Source organism: Oxyura jamaicensis, chromosome 7 (assembly GCF_011077185.1).
Source record: "Oxyura jamaicensis isolate SHBP4307 breed ruddy duck chromosome 7, BPBGC_Ojam_1.0, whole genome shotgun sequence".
Classification (NCBI taxonomy): domain Eukaryota; kingdom Metazoa; phylum Chordata; class Aves; order Anseriformes; family Anatidae; genus Oxyura; species Oxyura jamaicensis.
In genome coordinates this window covers 6,497,822-6,513,785 of record NC_048899.1, presented here as the reverse complement: position 1 = coordinate 6,513,785, position 15,964 = coordinate 6,497,822, and the positions used below count along the sequence as shown (strand labels likewise).

The window sequence follows — 15,964 nt, the reverse complement described above, 5'->3', positions numbered from 1 at the left end:
TTAATTCTGTTCTTGCAAAATAAGCGCCCCTTACCCCTACTTGAAGAAAACAGTGCTATTTGAAATCATTTCAGATTTGCCAGCATAGCATCTCATTTTCCTCTCTGCAGCCAGAAGGAAGGATTTGTAACGTGCACCTCAAAAGGCCAGATCGAGGGAGGAGGTTAAAATGACTGATAAAACAGAGGTGCAGGAAACGTATTCGCATTGCTCATTTAAAATAAAATGAAAAAGCATCTCCACACCAACTCTGATTCATTACCATAGAGCTGACACCCGTTGGTTTTTGTTGGTTTTGGAGACCGCAGAGGTCTGATAAGATGCTGCGTACAAGAGATAAGAAACATTTCCAGAGGAGACGAAAACCATTCATCCAAGGGGATCGCATTGTCAACAATTTTGACTCGTTATCCACTGACACTGTAAAAACCAGGCGGTTCTGCTTGTCTGCTAACAAAGCCATCACTTCTGTTTGTCAGAGATCCTTCCTCTTTCCCTTCTCCAGTGCTGCAGCAAAACCTTGGATTTTGACATGGAGCCCAGCAAGCAGCATTAGTCCTTGAGACAGAGTTTGCAAAATATTAATGAAATCAGAATGAGACTGCAGTTTGGCTGGCTGCCCTTCTGTAATGGAAGTGAAATTAAAAGTACCGGGAAGAGAAGGGACCCACTCTTCGCTAGAAAGACACCACTGAATACATTTTTCAAGAATTAAAGCATTTTATACACTATTTACTTCAGGTTTTTCTATTTCAGTGAGTCCAGTGATAATTGATACCAGGAAGAGTAACAGTATGAAAAGCAGCTAAGGAAAACTATCGAGTAAGGCGCTCTGCTGAAGAATTTTATTCAGCCAGGAAAGCCTATTAGGCAAGAAGGCTTCTGCCAAAGACAGAAAGAAGGCAAGGGCCAAGGAAACAGAGAGGCATGTAGAAGAGAAAAACAAGGAATAGAAGTATGTAGGATGACCAGGAAGGAAAATGTCCTGAAAAATGCCCTAATGCTTTCCCCCAAGAAAGAACCCAGCCTCAGCAATTTATCGCAATGAAATTGATGATTGATAACATTTCGGGGATCCATTGCAGCTAGCAGTGGCCCTCAGCTTTGCCCTTGCTGAAGTTCTGGCTTGCAGTTGCTGTCCGTCTGGGACCGGGGGGGGCACATCATGAGAGCAGGCTTCCTCCCAGAGTCACCATTATTCCTGGGATACCCGCACTACAAACGGAACCGCCCTGCCTGCAAACTAAAGACACGTTCAAATTTTGCTTCCTGCCCTACAAACACACTTACTGCCTTCAGCTCTAAATGCAGAGCTACGAAGTACACTGAGCCGTGTGACACCTGAGCACAAGAACGCATGGAAACGCCTGGTTTGGAAGGTACCGGGTGAGAACTAGCACCTGAAAAGTTAATACCAGATGAATATTGCCTTTCCTTCTCTCCATCAAGGTGAAAGGAGCAGGTTTGCAGTCCCGCCTAGCTTTTTTTTCAAAAAAAAAATAATAAAAAAATCCTTTCTTCACGACGGGCACAGTCCCTGCTGCAATTCAATGAGATCAATATTCCTTAATCACTTGACACATCTGACAGCTCAACCCAAAGAAAATTGCTTCACGTGTTCTATTCTGCAGGGCTTTCTCCCCCCATTTCCCTTCCAGCCTTAAAGGGTTAGAGCAACCAAAGCCAAAGGGCATTAGGGGAAAGAGAATAATAAACTTCTCCTGGGAACTAGCAATGACACTGTCAAAAAGAAGTCTGCTTGCTTTATTTTGGTAGACAGAAATGATTTCTGAAGTGCTGCGATGCCTCCAGATGCCGTCAGATGGAAGCTGTCCCAGCCCCACCCTGCCAGGCTTCTGGGGCGCTGTGCATCAAGCCCTGAGCTGAGCACCGCGCTCGCAGGCAGCAGTCAACGGGTTAAAAGAAGTTTCCCTCCTCCCTGAGAGCCAGACAGCATGAAGCCAGCCCTCTGTTTCTGCTGCTCTGATGGATTGTACCTGCTTGGAGCAGGGCAGGGAGGTTAACCCTGTTCATGCTAGCCTGCGAGGACCCCAGGGAAGCTGAAACCAGTACCTGCAAGCCCCCAGGACGGGTAGGAAAGGCGAGGGCCCCGTACGCTGCCCGTACTGACCCAAGGCAGCCGGCGAGCACGCGGGCTTCTGTTTGCCCTCCGCTAGCTGCAGCTGGGAGGGTAATTCCATGGCTGCGGCGCATGCATGCACAGCGAAAATAACTTCAGACCGCCTGCCAAAACAATCGGAAAATCTATGCAAAGCTGCAACGCAGCACAGTTTGACCAAACGAAGAATACCTATTGTTAAAAAACCCACACGCAAAAAAAAACAAATCCCAAAGAAAACCCACGCCCTGCATCAGCCTCAGTCCCCCGTTCAGCTCCAGAGGTGCCCTACCTTGGCGATCTGTGAACGAGCCGATTCCAGTCGGTGCCTCACGTCCAAGGCTATACGCTGGAGGATCTGTTAAAATAAACCAAAGGTGGGGGGGGGGGGCGGCCGGCCAAGGTGAAAATGCTTAATTCTTGATGAAAACCGGTTTCCAGCTATAAGAAAAGTTTTTTCTTTTCATGATACAAAGATGCATACATATAAATACCCAGCACGTGTCCGTGAAGGTGTGTGCTTATATTTAATATATTATGTATGCATTAAATAAATTAATAAGCAAAACCACAGAGGCTTATTACCTGTGCAGTTTAATTCATTCGGTGGGCACCGTTACAGAATTTCATCTACAGCAGGCTAAATCCAAAAAGCTACAGCACAAAGGTACAACAGCTCTTACAAATCCTCAAAAAAGCAAAGAAAGCTGACATTTTTAAAAGAAAACCAGTGCCGGCTCATAGGCTGCCATACCCCCAAAGCCTACCCTTAACTAACTGCTGCACAATCATTCTCCGGGCGTGCTGTTATCCATCGGCTCGCTGCCTATCTCCAGACAGACGCAGTCTGCAAGCCACCAGCTTGCATCTACCATGTGTACGTCAGGAAAAGGAAAACTGCAAATTAGAAGAAGTCCCCGCAGTGGTGAAAAGGAAAAGAGGGTGAGTGGGAGAGGAAGAGGGAGTTCACTGGCCACAGAAATTTCCAGAACGATGACAAACCAGCCGGCTCCGCCATCAGCTACTTACAATAGGATGCCGCGCCTCGCGGCTGCCTAAGTGGTTTGTCAAGGGCTCGCCGGTCTCCGGCGCCTGACGGGCATTTTAATTGCCTCCGACTGAGCGTGTCACCAGGAAGCGGCCCTCTACGCCCGTGAATCTCATCAAGCGGCTCCTTTTGTGCTGCTGCCAAGCACACGCGAGCACACCCGGCGCGCAGGCAGCGGCACGCGCGGTTCCCATTGCGCTGCTGATCCAAATCCTACACAGGTTTTACAGACGGTACGCGCCGAAAAGGAGGTCTGCGGGGATTCAGCGCCTTCTGCATTACGGCTCAGGAGGGCGGCGCGCTCCCCCCCTTTAGTTTGCTACCCAGCACTTGTGTTCACGTGTCGCGGGCAGCTCCTTTACGCTGCTATCAGAGCCTCGCATCCGCTTATTCGCACCGATGGGAAATAAAAAGGAGGAAAAGCAAGAAGTGCTGCAGCCTCACCAATGTGCCTCACGGCTGCCCCAAAAGAGCCCCAGCCCTGGCAGGACGAGGGAGCCGGGAGCTGAGAAGTGGCCCCGTGCTCCGGGAGGGAGCACGGCATAGCCTGGGAGGGGCAGAGGAGGATGAAGGCACAAGGTGAAAGATGAATTCTTTGGGGGGGGGGGGGGGGGGAAGAGGGGAGGGGGTGAGTTTTGTGATTCTGGAATGAAATATCAGGGTAGGTACACGGGGGCTTGGAGCAATGGAGCAGCCACGAGAAACCTCGTGAGAGAATCAGCTCCTCCTGCCTTCCCTCTCAGCCACGAGAAGATGGCATCGTACGCACCCATCAAGCCCCACATCTGCCTTCATCCCTGGGAGCAGGTCCCAGTGCCTTCGCAGGACCTGCCCTGCCCTGCCCGCTGCCTCCCACTCCCTAAATCACCCCAGCAGGGAGGAGGAGGAGGAGGAAAGGAGGAAGGAAGCCCCCAAAGCCAGCCTGTACAGGCCAAGGATGACGGTGGAGCGGGTACCGCGTGGCAGCAAAAAGGCCTCCAGAAGGAAAGGAAGGAGCGAGCGAGAGCAGCACTAGCGCAATTCTTGGACCTCTCCTCTGAGAAAGCCTCCTGTGACTCATCGGAAGGGGTGCCTGCTGCTGCCAAGCCTCCCACTGCAGAGCTCATCCTCTGCAGAAACCAAGGAAACTCTCCTCCTGCCCTCGTCCCCCTCAGCTCCACCAGCAAGCAGTCGGTAACACTTGGTGCTTGCTCACAGCCATGCCGCCAGCCCTCCGCACCGCCACGGCTCCTCTCCTCTGGCCGCTCTTCTCCAGCATGTCCAGGAGGTCCCAAAACACCCCCGTGGGGCTGGGAGGGTGCAGGGCTTACGGCAGGTCCTGAAAACCGTCCTGAAACGGCTCTCAGATGTTCCTGGCATGGCTCACAAGGGGCTGATGCATATTGCCAGGCTGGGCCCTGCACCCCGGAGCCCACGGCTCCCACCAGCCACCCGGACCGGCACCACTGTGCTTGTGCTGGAGCTCAGGGGACACGGCCCTGCCTGGGACTTGGCCCCAGGACCTCCAGGCAGAGGCAGCCACAAAGCAAACTCAGCCCATGAAACTCTTGTACCCATCATGCCGAACCAGGAAAGCTTGGGAGCAAAGACCATACAAACATCAGGATGCTGACACACCAAGGGACTGGAAATGTTTGAATTATGAACCCAGGGCCACAGAGCACGCGTTTTCTTCTCTCCAAACCTCCACCTCAGCCCTTCCCACCCAAGGCCCTGCCGAAACGGTGCAGCCAGCCTTGAACAAAGGACTCGGGGGGTGGCTGCTGCTTTTTTCCACCCGAGGTTGGGTGAACATGTTATGCAACGCCCGAAATAGCAGCTAATATGATCAGCGATGTAGATGAAGAGGAATAAGCCTGCTGAACAGAAATTGCACCACTCGGGTAAAAATAGCCCTGGAACAAGGCATTTTCTTGTTATCCTTCATTGTCTCAGCACTTACGACAGTCTCGGGGACGGCTGCCTGCTGGAGGGGAGGCAGGTGCTTTTCCACACTTGCTGCCTCTTCTCCCGCGGCAGGAAGGAACGCCAGAGCATCCCACGTCACCAGCCGTCTGAGGGAGAACATTGCTTTTCTTCCCCTTCCTCATAAGCAGGAGAGAGGACGACCATTACTCGGGGCAAGGCGCATGCAGCATGGCGCAGCGGCTCCTTCAGCGGGGTCCCGGTGGGGATGCTGGGGCTGGAGCCAGTGCCTGCATCGCTATGGTTACTGCTAGGAGCGCCGCAGGCTGGGGAGGAGTCAGCAAGAGCTGCAGGCTGAGCTTGCAGCTCCCATGGTTAGCAAGGTGCAGAGGATTTCCAGCAGGGTAGGAAGTTTCAGGGTGCTGGGGGGGGCTGGCTTTGGTTTTAGTCTCCTCATGAGGTTCCCCCCCCCCCCCCCCCACCAGCCGAGCTCCCCACCTGTGCAGCACTGTTTTCAAACTGCCAGGCGGTATGTTCAGGCTCGAGGTCCTTTGTGAAGCCAAGCTGACTCCTCAAGTAAATAATAGATGGGAGGAATACCTAGAAAGGGACCTCATTTCCATTTCGCTCCGTGCTGGCGTGTCACTGAGATCATGCTGAAAGCTGGGGGCCGGTCAAGTCCTTGCAGGCCTGCTTTGCAGAAGGTGCAGTGCTGCTCAGAACCCTTTGGAGCTGCCATATAAACACGTCCCTGGGTTTTCTTAGAAAATCCTTGGTTTCCAGCTAAGAGATTGATGACAGCAAAAGAGTAAGAAACCACAACTGGTGATGGCTGCTTGTTAGCCCCCAGACCTCGTACAAAGATGTGGTACGGTTGCTACGAAGTGCTGCCAACTTGTGTATGGCCCTCCCCTAACAAAGCAGCAGCCTACCTGGAGCAGCATGGGGAGGCAAACTGCTCGGTGCTCGGCCTCACTGCTCAGTCAGCCCGCTGCTTTTGGTAAGCTCATCCGATGCGCCCTCATCAGCACAGCCCCTAAAGGGCCTCGTCCCAAACACTGGGCCCAGAAATTTCCCCGCTGCCCCTGGAAGACGATTTCAATTTCCAGTCAATCCCCGGCACCTGCGGTATCAGGAGTACTCATCTGCACCAGCACGGCTACACACAGCAGTGCCACTGAAGCACGGCTCAGCTTTGAACAAAACCAGGTCCCTGAACTGTGCGTGCAGATGTGCACAGCCTCTTTGGAGGGAACTGCTCTGTAAGCGCTGCATGAGGAGCCTCAAGCACGACAGGAGCCAACACCAAGCTCGATCACACAGCCCTGAGCTGCTCTAGGTGGATACCATCTACAACAGAGTCGCTGCCGTTACAAACATGTAGGTGAAAGAGGCGAGTTTGCTCTTTTTTGGTTTTGCCTTTAATTCCATAACCCACCTGGGGATACGTGGCACAGCTCCGCATTACCACAGCGCAGGAGCTGCAGCGCTGCAGCCACTGCAAGAGAGGAAGCGAGGGAAAGCAGATTTTCTGGGACAAGTATTGGCTCTTATGAGAGCAGCGCTGGCGCACACTGCAGTCAAAACAGAAGTGGATCATTAATCAGCCCCTCAGAAACAGCACCGAGCTGAGTCAAGGCGAGGGTTAAGGGTGTCTGAAAAGGCAAATGGGAACTGCCAGGGTTAAAGGCAATGCTGGTGATGTTGTCTTGACTGCTACGAGCTAACCAAACGTGTTTTTTTTAAGTCCAGTTCTCAAAACCCCCTCTGCTACCTGGCTGTTTGCACGATGCCTGGTTCGGAGATGCTTAGAGCAGGCTCCTAAAGCTGTAGGGTCCCAAGTCAGCAGTTAATGTTGAGAGCTACGGTCAATTTCCCTGTTGCACCCAGAACAAGAGGCGATCCCACGCACACCTCTGCGCCGGCCCAATCAGCCCCAGCCTCTAGGCCACAGGGCTTTGGTGGCACAGTCCTGTCCCGGTACAGCCCCAAGGGAGCCTGGATCAACCCAAAATTTCATTTTCAATTTCACTGATGCTCAGCAAGCGTGGATCTCAGGCACTCACCGAGCACTTCACTGCGCTCCTGAGGGGATTTGTGGCTACGGAAATACTGCAGATGCAGACCCTAGAGTTTCTGCTCTTCATCTCTCTCTCCTGGCCCACCAGTGAGGTGACGAATCAAGACAAAAACTTGCTTACAGTGAAATATCACAGCTACTGTCACAGAATTTGTTCAAATGTCAATCTGTACTTCACTTCACCATGCAGCCTAATGGTTTGCAATTAACTGTCATGCCACACCTCATCACAAAAGCTTTGGTTATTATTCTGCATTAACTTTATAAATAAAATGTTTTAAATTCATGATTCATTTGTTGAATCAGATTTTGCATGACATGCAATTAAAATACAACCTCTCAGCTGGCACAGCCTTCAATATGTTAAGGCAATAACTGCAATGTAAAACACACAAGTTTATCTGTTTTGCTTAATCGCGGGGGTTTTGGACAGCATTTCGATTCCATTTATATTTAGGAGAATGTGTAAGCAAACGCTTAAGTTCAGTTCAATTCCGTGGGATGCTGGCATGTAGCGAAACGCAGTACCACAAATAGAGGTTCTCCTGAAACGGGCCCATATCCACGAGCCCCTTCAGGAAAAAGGCATCCAATTCTTCATTTCTGCAGTGCTAATAAAGCAACTTCAAGATCCCCCTGTCTTCAGAGATACCTTTCAAAGCAGCTAAATGCAGCCTTCCTAAAATCAGCTAGCTAGTTATTTCCCCCCATGCCCACAGATTCATTTCTGAAACGTGAAAAAACCGGTTAGCTCTACTCACTCACCGCTTTTCCTCAACAGCGAGGCCCAGGAGCAGGGTGCTAGGGATGGCAGCACCACGTAGCAGCGTGCAGCAGGGCAGGTTTGAGCAGCTTCTCCCTTAGCGGCTCTTTATGTAACGAGGGCAGCCAGACAGAAACCCATGTAAGAGCTACCAGCAGCCCAGCTGTGCAGAGCAGGAGCCGCAGCGCGCTCGCTAAAAAGGAGAGGTGGCAGAAGCTGCCTGATGAGGAAGGTGCTGACCCACCTGGACGCTGGTGCGACACCACGCCGTGCTGCTGCAGCCGCTCACAACCTCCTTGCACGGGCACCTGGGTGCTCTGCGTGGGGGCGAGCCTCTCCGATAGCTGCCCTTCGCAGACCGCAGGTTTCCAGTGAAAACAACCATAACTAATAGCCACGGTGACCTCAAAGACAAAACCCAGCTAAAAAAACCTGAGGCCCTTCCCTGACTACCGCACATCTGGAGCGGAACTTGTACTTTGTGCACACTCCCATGCCTCAGACAGAGGCAAGGTGAGGGCAGCGTGCGCACTGCGCGTTGCGGACATCCTCTTCGCAGAGGGCCCTTTTGCAAGGGCTTCTGAATGGATTTTGACTGTTGCATTTACTGTGAAATGAACATCGCAGACACTGCCAGCTAATTCATTAGCTGCTTGTGATTGATTCTTGTTCTCATCACCATAAAAGCACATTTCCTGTGGTTAGCATAACGATCCTGATCCCCCTTCTGCTTACACACATCAAATCAGCCCACAGCAGTTGCTACACCAAGGCTAAACGCCACCTAATGACTGCAGACGGAGCGGGTAGCTCAGACGTAGGTTTAGCCTGGCCTCACGGTGCTGTGCAAGGTGAATTTGAAGCTCTCCGTGCAGGAGAATTACTTCCCCACCTCTGGCAGGTAGAGCGCTCCGTTTCACAGCACTGTGTCACGCTGCCCAGGAGCTCGGGGTACGGAGCGAAGGCTGCCACGTCCCACAGCCATTGGCGGGGAGGTCTGGGGAGCTGGAAGGTGATCATGGTCAAACCCAGCCCATCAGAGCAAGCTGGAAGATGAGAAAGTCATTGGGCAAGATGGAGTTTTGGAGACGGGAAGGACCTTGGAATGAGCCCTAAGGGACGTGACCTTCTTCAGAGGGAGAGGGGCTTTACCAGTGGCACCTGAGATGACAGGCTCTGATGGCAGCGCTGCTGTAAGTTGGGGAGCTTCTCACGCTGTTTCAACCACCTCCAGGGAAACTCTTGCTACCAAAACCACCCAGACGCTGTTTTACAGAAAACTGCATTAGCACTTAAAAGGAATAGTCAGGGACTGCTGATTCTACACAACCGCACTAAGCTTTTTAAGAGCCTGAATATCAAACAAAAACATACAAAAAAGCAGAGACAAAAGCCATGGAACTTAGGGACAGCAAAAGCGCAGGAACACAGTCAGAAAAGCTAAGGAACAAAATGAATTACAATTAGTACGGAACACTAAAGGCAACCAAAAAGATGCAATGCGATCTGAAAAGCAAAGCGGACAAGTCATGGTTCAGCAGAGAGGCACACCAAAGATGATGCAGAGTAGAGTAGGATGCAACACACTCACCATTTACCTCAATTTTCACAAATAAAATCAACTCTGAGCAAACACTGCATGCAATTAATTTTAAAAAGCAGCAAAACCTTGGGTCACAATGGGGAAGAGCAGCATACAAAGCACTCAAAACAAGCTAGCCAGAGTGCAAAACATTTTATGAGTCCTTCCTGACTCCAGAAGAGCATTTAAGGTTTCAGAGATGATGCTACAGAAGACCAAACATGGCACCCTCTCTTGAAAGGCAGATGTGGGAAATTACAAACCAGTCTCATCTTTGCAAACACTTCGGCAGAAATACCCAAAGAAGCAATTTTGAAGCACCTACCGGACAGAAGGAGAACTGAGAAATTCCTGTGGGCAGTGAAGGGTGTCAATAACGAAACCCAGCAACCTGATCTCTCTTTCTCCCTAGTTTGCATTTCTAAAATTTGGTTTTGACCCCAAGCTGGGCTGAGCTTTTCACCCGTATGAAAGCACGCTCCAAAGCCAAGGTGATCACAGTAACGACAGAGCACCTCCCGAATCTGGGAGCAGGAAATTAGAAAAGAAAAAGACTGCACAGTGCACTGAGAACCGAGGCCTCAGACACAACCAGACAAATAGAGAGCAAGGAGCTAGGCAGTAGCTTGGCAGGAAAAGGCTTTCTGTGGGGAAAAAAAAAAGACAAATCAGAGTTCTCTTGATCTTAATGGAGATGCTGTCCCTAAAACACTGGAATAATTATTCCTTTTTCTTTGTTGGTGGTGATGGCTCAGCTGGAGAAGCGCCAAAACTTGGGTTTCGCACAGTAAGAAAGATATTGGCAAACCAGGGAGAGGCCAGACACCAGCTAGATGGAGCACTTGGGAAAACATTCTTCTCATCTTTCCTTGTAAAGCCCAGATTACCACATTGCTCCATTGCTTTCTGTAAAGCACAGAAGAGCTACAGAAATCTTCCAAAGTTCCAGTTGTGAAGATAAAGTGAGCAATTTAATCCTAGGTCAGCTGGGACAGAGTGGTGTAGAAGCAGAATTTACTCAGCTAACTAAAAGCAAAGATGATTTTTTGCTTTAGTATTAAGAGAAAACACAAGAGGTACTGAGGAAGATCAAATGATGTACTTATTCTTATGCAGAGAGCAGCAGGGACGCGGCCGAGACATGCTGGCATCTTCCCTGGAGAGAAGGAAGGTCCTGCTGCCCTGCCTGACACGTGCCTGCTTTCCTTACCTCTGTGACCCACCCACGGGTGGGCTGGTGTCTGGACGGCCCCCAGCAAAACCCCCCTGGCCACAGGATAGCTCTGTCTCATTGTGCCTTCCTCCCATCCTCCAGCTGCCTTCCCCAGAACCCCAATCTCCCCACAGTGCCCCGTGAGGTTACCTTTGGGTCTGTGAACAAGGAGCTTACTGGGGTGGTGACCATCCAGCTGGTCCCCGGGGTGGGACAGGCTCCGATGAAGCCGTTTGCCTACGTGTGAACACCACAGCAGAGAGGGCAGAAGGCAGCTGCTCCCAGCATTTGTAAGGATGCTTCTACCTCTTTCTAGCACGGTTCAGAACCAAAGGCAGCCTTTGGGACCTCTCTTACTTTTGAGCAAAAGCCCCAAGCAATGATGTTGAACCTGCGACTGGAAAACCAGGAGCAGAACACTTCAAAAAGTCTGCAGAAGGAAAGAAGGGGAGACTGTAAGTGGAATAACTCTGGTACACACTGCTCCACGGTTCTCTCTGCACCAATTGGCAAAAAGAATACAAGTGACTCATTAAACATTGAAGGAGCTGGAAGACAACGGCATTTTCAGCCAACAGGAGACAAAGGGATGAAAGAGGGCTGTAATGAGAACGAGACGATGGTATCACTTGGGGGGGCGCTGGGAAGGAGAGCATCACATTTAAAAGAAATGGTCCCTTGTAACATTCCAGCAAGCATTCTCATTCCTAATGCAGACAGACGCATCTGAAAGGCCTTATTCAGCTGAGAGTGTCACTGAACACCCTTTTGGACACTAGCTGTCCACCAGCAGTATTAAACAAGGATATGAGACCTGTAGGAAATATAAAGTGTCACTTGTTTATGGATTTTAGCCTCATAAATCATTAAGGGATGAATATTAACAAGCACCCAGCATTCTGAGCTGCTTCTCAACTCTGCTGATTCCCTGCACGTAGCTGGTGGAAGATTTAGGGCAGCTTGAGCTTTCAGTGCTCTTTGAAGCCGGCCCTACAGCCCACGTCAGGTCGGACAGCACCAGCACAGGATCCACATCTCAGGAGCCACATCTCAGGCAAAGGAATTTCCACCATACCTCACAAGGCCAGCCGAAGCAGGTCAGGCACGTTCACGTCTGCCTCCAGTTTTGCACAGGACAGTTTCTGAGCAACCAAACCATGCAAGAGACGAGCGAGGGGAATGTTAATTTTACTGCCTCACTTCGATATTTGGGGGGAAAGGTGGTCATGAAAACTCAGTAGGAATAAAATGCATTGCTTCAGTCATAAAGAATATAGCCTACAACTTTAAAAACACTACAGAAAATATCAGATTAGATGGACTTCCTAGGAGAACAAAAACCACCCTGCATCATCACCCCACAAACCCAAAGCTCACATTATCAGGCCAAACATCTCCAGAATAACTGGCTGTGTTCCCCCAAAAAGCTATTCTCACAAGCCCTTCCAGGCCTGAGGAATCTGGCTGGGCAAAGCACAAAGGCCTTTTCAGAATTACCTTATAACATCCCTCACCACAGCTGACACAGAGGGGAAGAGACCGGCCAGGCCCATCCCAGTACCCTGGCAAGGAGACAGAAAATACAGCAGAGCACCAGGTGACAGCACAACCCCCTTCAATCCCCCACAAACCATAGCAAGAAGCAGCAGGAGGGTGGCCCACTGCAACTGCTTGCACCCAGAAGACTTCTCCACCGTGAAGATGATGTTTCCTGGTCTACTAGATTTGCTTCTGGAAAACCTTCTGCCATCAGGAGGGTTTGAGCTGTGCCAGAAAGAGCAGCAGCAGCAGCCCTCCAGAGCCTCTTCTTGGATCTGCTCTGCAGTCACAAGCATGGATCCATGGCAGCAGACAGGGCAGAAGCCATTTTTGGAGGATAGCACTTTTTTTTTCCTTTGCATTAACTTATTTTAGCTACTGGAGGATGCTAACGGGCAGAGCTGACCTTCGTACCTCCAGGCTTTTGGGCACGACATTATTTCCTCCAGTCTCCTTAGGATGCTCGTACTTTCCTGCTGCTGCTGTGAGCCTGGAATCACCCAGTGGCTGACGGGTGCCCATCCTATCCCATCCCATCCCACTCAGCCTCAGCAGGACACGGCCACCCCAAGGCACACGCCGACCTCCCAGCCCTGCTCTCCTCCCTAACGCAGCCAGCACACCTACACCCAGCAGCTCAAGGACGTTCAGCCCGGCCTTCCCCTCATTTAAGAGCAGCCCTGCGACTTGCAAACTGCCCAGTATTTCGTACTGCGCTTGTTAATCATTTTTAACTGATTTCCAGTCAATGCCAACCAAAGAAAACCTCAAAACTTGGACAACTGGCAACACCTTTCAACATCTCATTGCTTACACTCGGATGTAAATCTTCTGCCTGACAGCTGTTGCAGAACAACAGATTAGCAGAAAAGGAATGGGCTTTTGTTATAGGATTTATTGTCTGTCCACTGCATGTGTGGAGTTTTTAAAGCACTAAATCAGCCTGTGTTTTCATCTGACAACTACTAACCCTCTCCCAGCTTAATTTCTTCCTCCTTCCTATTGAGGCACTGATTTTGAAGAACAAAGAAACAGTTATTGCACTTCTTAATGGAGGGAAACCATAAAAAGTTAGTAATAAATCACAAACATCTTTACTGCTCAAAAACTTTAAGGTCATGCCAAGGAGAAAATAGTAATTTTCACATCTAAAAAAACAGCATGCAAAGAAAACACAGGAAGCCTACACCTGCTGCAGCAAGTCACCAGGTCAAGAGTCAGAAATGTCACATCTGCTAAGGCTGCCGGAGCCTCTGTGAACATCTGATGTTTGTCCCAAATATTTCGATTCTTTGCTGCGAGATACTCTCTGCTGAAGCTGTCAAAGGAATGGAAGTGTGAGGAAAATTCACGCTAAGTGTGTCTCCAACAGCCTCCACCAATTACACCTGAGCACCACAAATCAGACGAGCTTTAACCACTACAGCACTGGGCAGCACACCTCCTTTCCAGCCCTTTTTGCTCTCTCAGATGGTTTTTGCTGATCCTTCTCACTGGATTTAGGCCGCTTCCAGTTGCCGACCCCTTTGGTCCCTCAGGAGGGGCGCTAACAAAACCAGCCTTCTCAAAACAGATTTTCCTCCTGCTGCCATTGCCCACGGTCACGTTCACTCATCTCTTCTCTGTTCCCTTCTCTTGCTGCTTCTGGTGGCAGGGGTCACCATTACAGAGGCAAATCACGTCAGGAACATATGCCAAGGTTCAGCGAAAGGCACTGGCTGAACGAAAGGCCTTTCTTTTCCTTACACCTTGCGGGGAGGTTCAGAATATTTTCTCAGAAAAAAAAAAAAAAAGACATCTCTTCATACGTCCATCTGCTGACCATCAAGCAGGCCAGCTGAGTCTTGCCTCCCACCTTTCCCAAATTCCCAATTTAACAGGATTTTTCAGCCATTAAAAGCACTTATAAGCTGTGAATACTTACAAGTATTCAACCTTTAAAAACCCAAAAAGCGTGAGCTTATCATATCCTCTGACTTCTGCTTCCTGACTCACTGCTCGGGGTCCACGCCTGCTGGTGGGGAAGAAAACAGCAGCTCTCCGAGCCAGGCAAAGGAAATGCTGTCTTCTGCTCAAAGATCTAGGAGTAACTCTGAAATGTTTCTGCACTATAAAACAGAAGCAGTTGTAAATAAATATATCTAAAATCAGATAGACGTGGAAAACGCACACATGACTAGCATTCCCTTTATTCCGTCTTTTCTTCCCTCTTCACAATTCTCTCACCCTCTGGCTTCTGCCCATCCTTCCCCTTTCTGCTGCTCCTTTCCATCTCGAAGCTCTCTTCCACTGAATTCCCACCTGTCTCCACCACCCATGTCCTCGAGGCCTATGTCAGCCCTGCCACAGCACCCTGCTCACCCTCACTCCGGCAGGCCATGCCTTCCCTCTGACCTCGTCCCTCCTCGAGTTCCCCCAGCCCTCCTCAGGACGGGGTTCGCTCCTCCCTGCGCCCTGAACCCACACAGCATCCCTGGTGCGTCCTTGGCTGCAGTGCTCCAACCTCCAGCCCTCTTCCCCTCGCGCCCTGCCCAAAGCACAGGAGACCCTCGCTCTGCAACGCGTGCCGCAGCCCTCCAGAGACACCTGGTCACGACGTGGGCTGGGCCCTGGTGCCAAAAATCCAACGAGTGAGCCACCGGGGCGATCAAAATGCAGCAGTGTGTTCTCTCCAGGTTCTCCAGCTAACCTCAAAGCCTTTCTCCTTGTCTCTTCCCATCCTCTTGAACAAGAGAGAAGCCCCACGTACAGCCTGCTCTACAACAGGCTATCTTTTATTAATAAGCATACACTCACACGGATGTTCGGATTGACTCCAACATAAGGCTGAGATAGAAATAACTCAACATTGTTTTATTTTTTAATGCCTCGGTAAAAGTGATTTTACACTTCACTACCTTCAAAGCCAAGTCACTGTGACCGGCAGACGCCCTCTGTCCTCTCCATGCAACACGGGGAGCAGAAGGCAGGGTGCAGAAGGCAAGACAAAAGTCCTGCCAGCACGTGCCTAATAACCAGGCACCGAGCAGGTGTTTGCATCTGATGGAGCACCCAGAGAACAAGACAAGCGAAAAAGCTTAAGCTTTTTTGTGATCTCATTTCGGTTTTGTTCGACTACTCCTCGTGGTGCCACTTAATTTCTGCGGCTCGAGGTTTTGCCCCTTGAAAAGGCCACTAAGCCCTCCCCGTCCTGGATTTATCTTCCATTAGTGAAAGGCACCGGGCTGAATCTCCTCATTTCCCCTGGATACACCAGGGGCAGCGGCAGCTGATACTTGCCTGCCCAGCCAATTATTGTGATTTTCCTTCCAAAGCCCACAAAGACCCTCCAGGAGTGAAAGCACTCTCGGCGCAAACACCTGCTGAGGAACAGAGGGGGAGAGGGGACAGCACGTGGGAGGATTGAGGCTGGAAGGGGCTCTGCCCCGACTTCCAGGAGCAGGGTGAGGAAAGATTTCTTACAACCCAGCTTGGCTTTTGGCCAATTTGGTTGATCTTACCTGCTAGGTAAGGTCTCAATCCCAAATGTACGTAGCCCCAGAGCACTAAGCAATGCACCTGCTTGTAGCGAGCTTCTCAGCTGCTCTGTGAACAAATGACAGAAGAGATGCTGACGGACAACATTTGTCAGCAGCCTCTCAGCTGGGACCTGCTGATGCATTTTCAGCTGGCACCAAGGGACACGGGGATCCCCTGGGGACAGCACAGGGGCTTG

The 15,964-nt window shown here is 50.6% G+C and overlaps 1 protein-coding gene across 24 annotated transcripts in view; it reads right to left on the bottom strand.

Moving 5' to 3' along the window:
* The window catches only part of MAP2 (microtubule associated protein 2), a 195,364-nt gene that overhangs the window by 112,206 nt on the left and 67,194 nt on the right, over nucleotides 1-15,964 (bottom strand). For 22 of the 24 annotated variants that reach the window (XM_035331554.1, XM_035331562.1, XM_035331548.1 and 19 more), the window contains exon 3: nucleotides 2,412-2,477. The exons of 1 other annotated variant lie outside the window; for it this stretch is intronic. The gene's annotated coding sequence lies outside the window, so the exon portion shown is untranslated. Of the gene's footprint in view, nucleotides 1-2,411; nucleotides 2,478-2,704; nucleotides 2,805-15,964 lie in introns of those variants that run through there. One more of the 24 variants, XM_035331550.1, reaches the window with a different exon arrangement.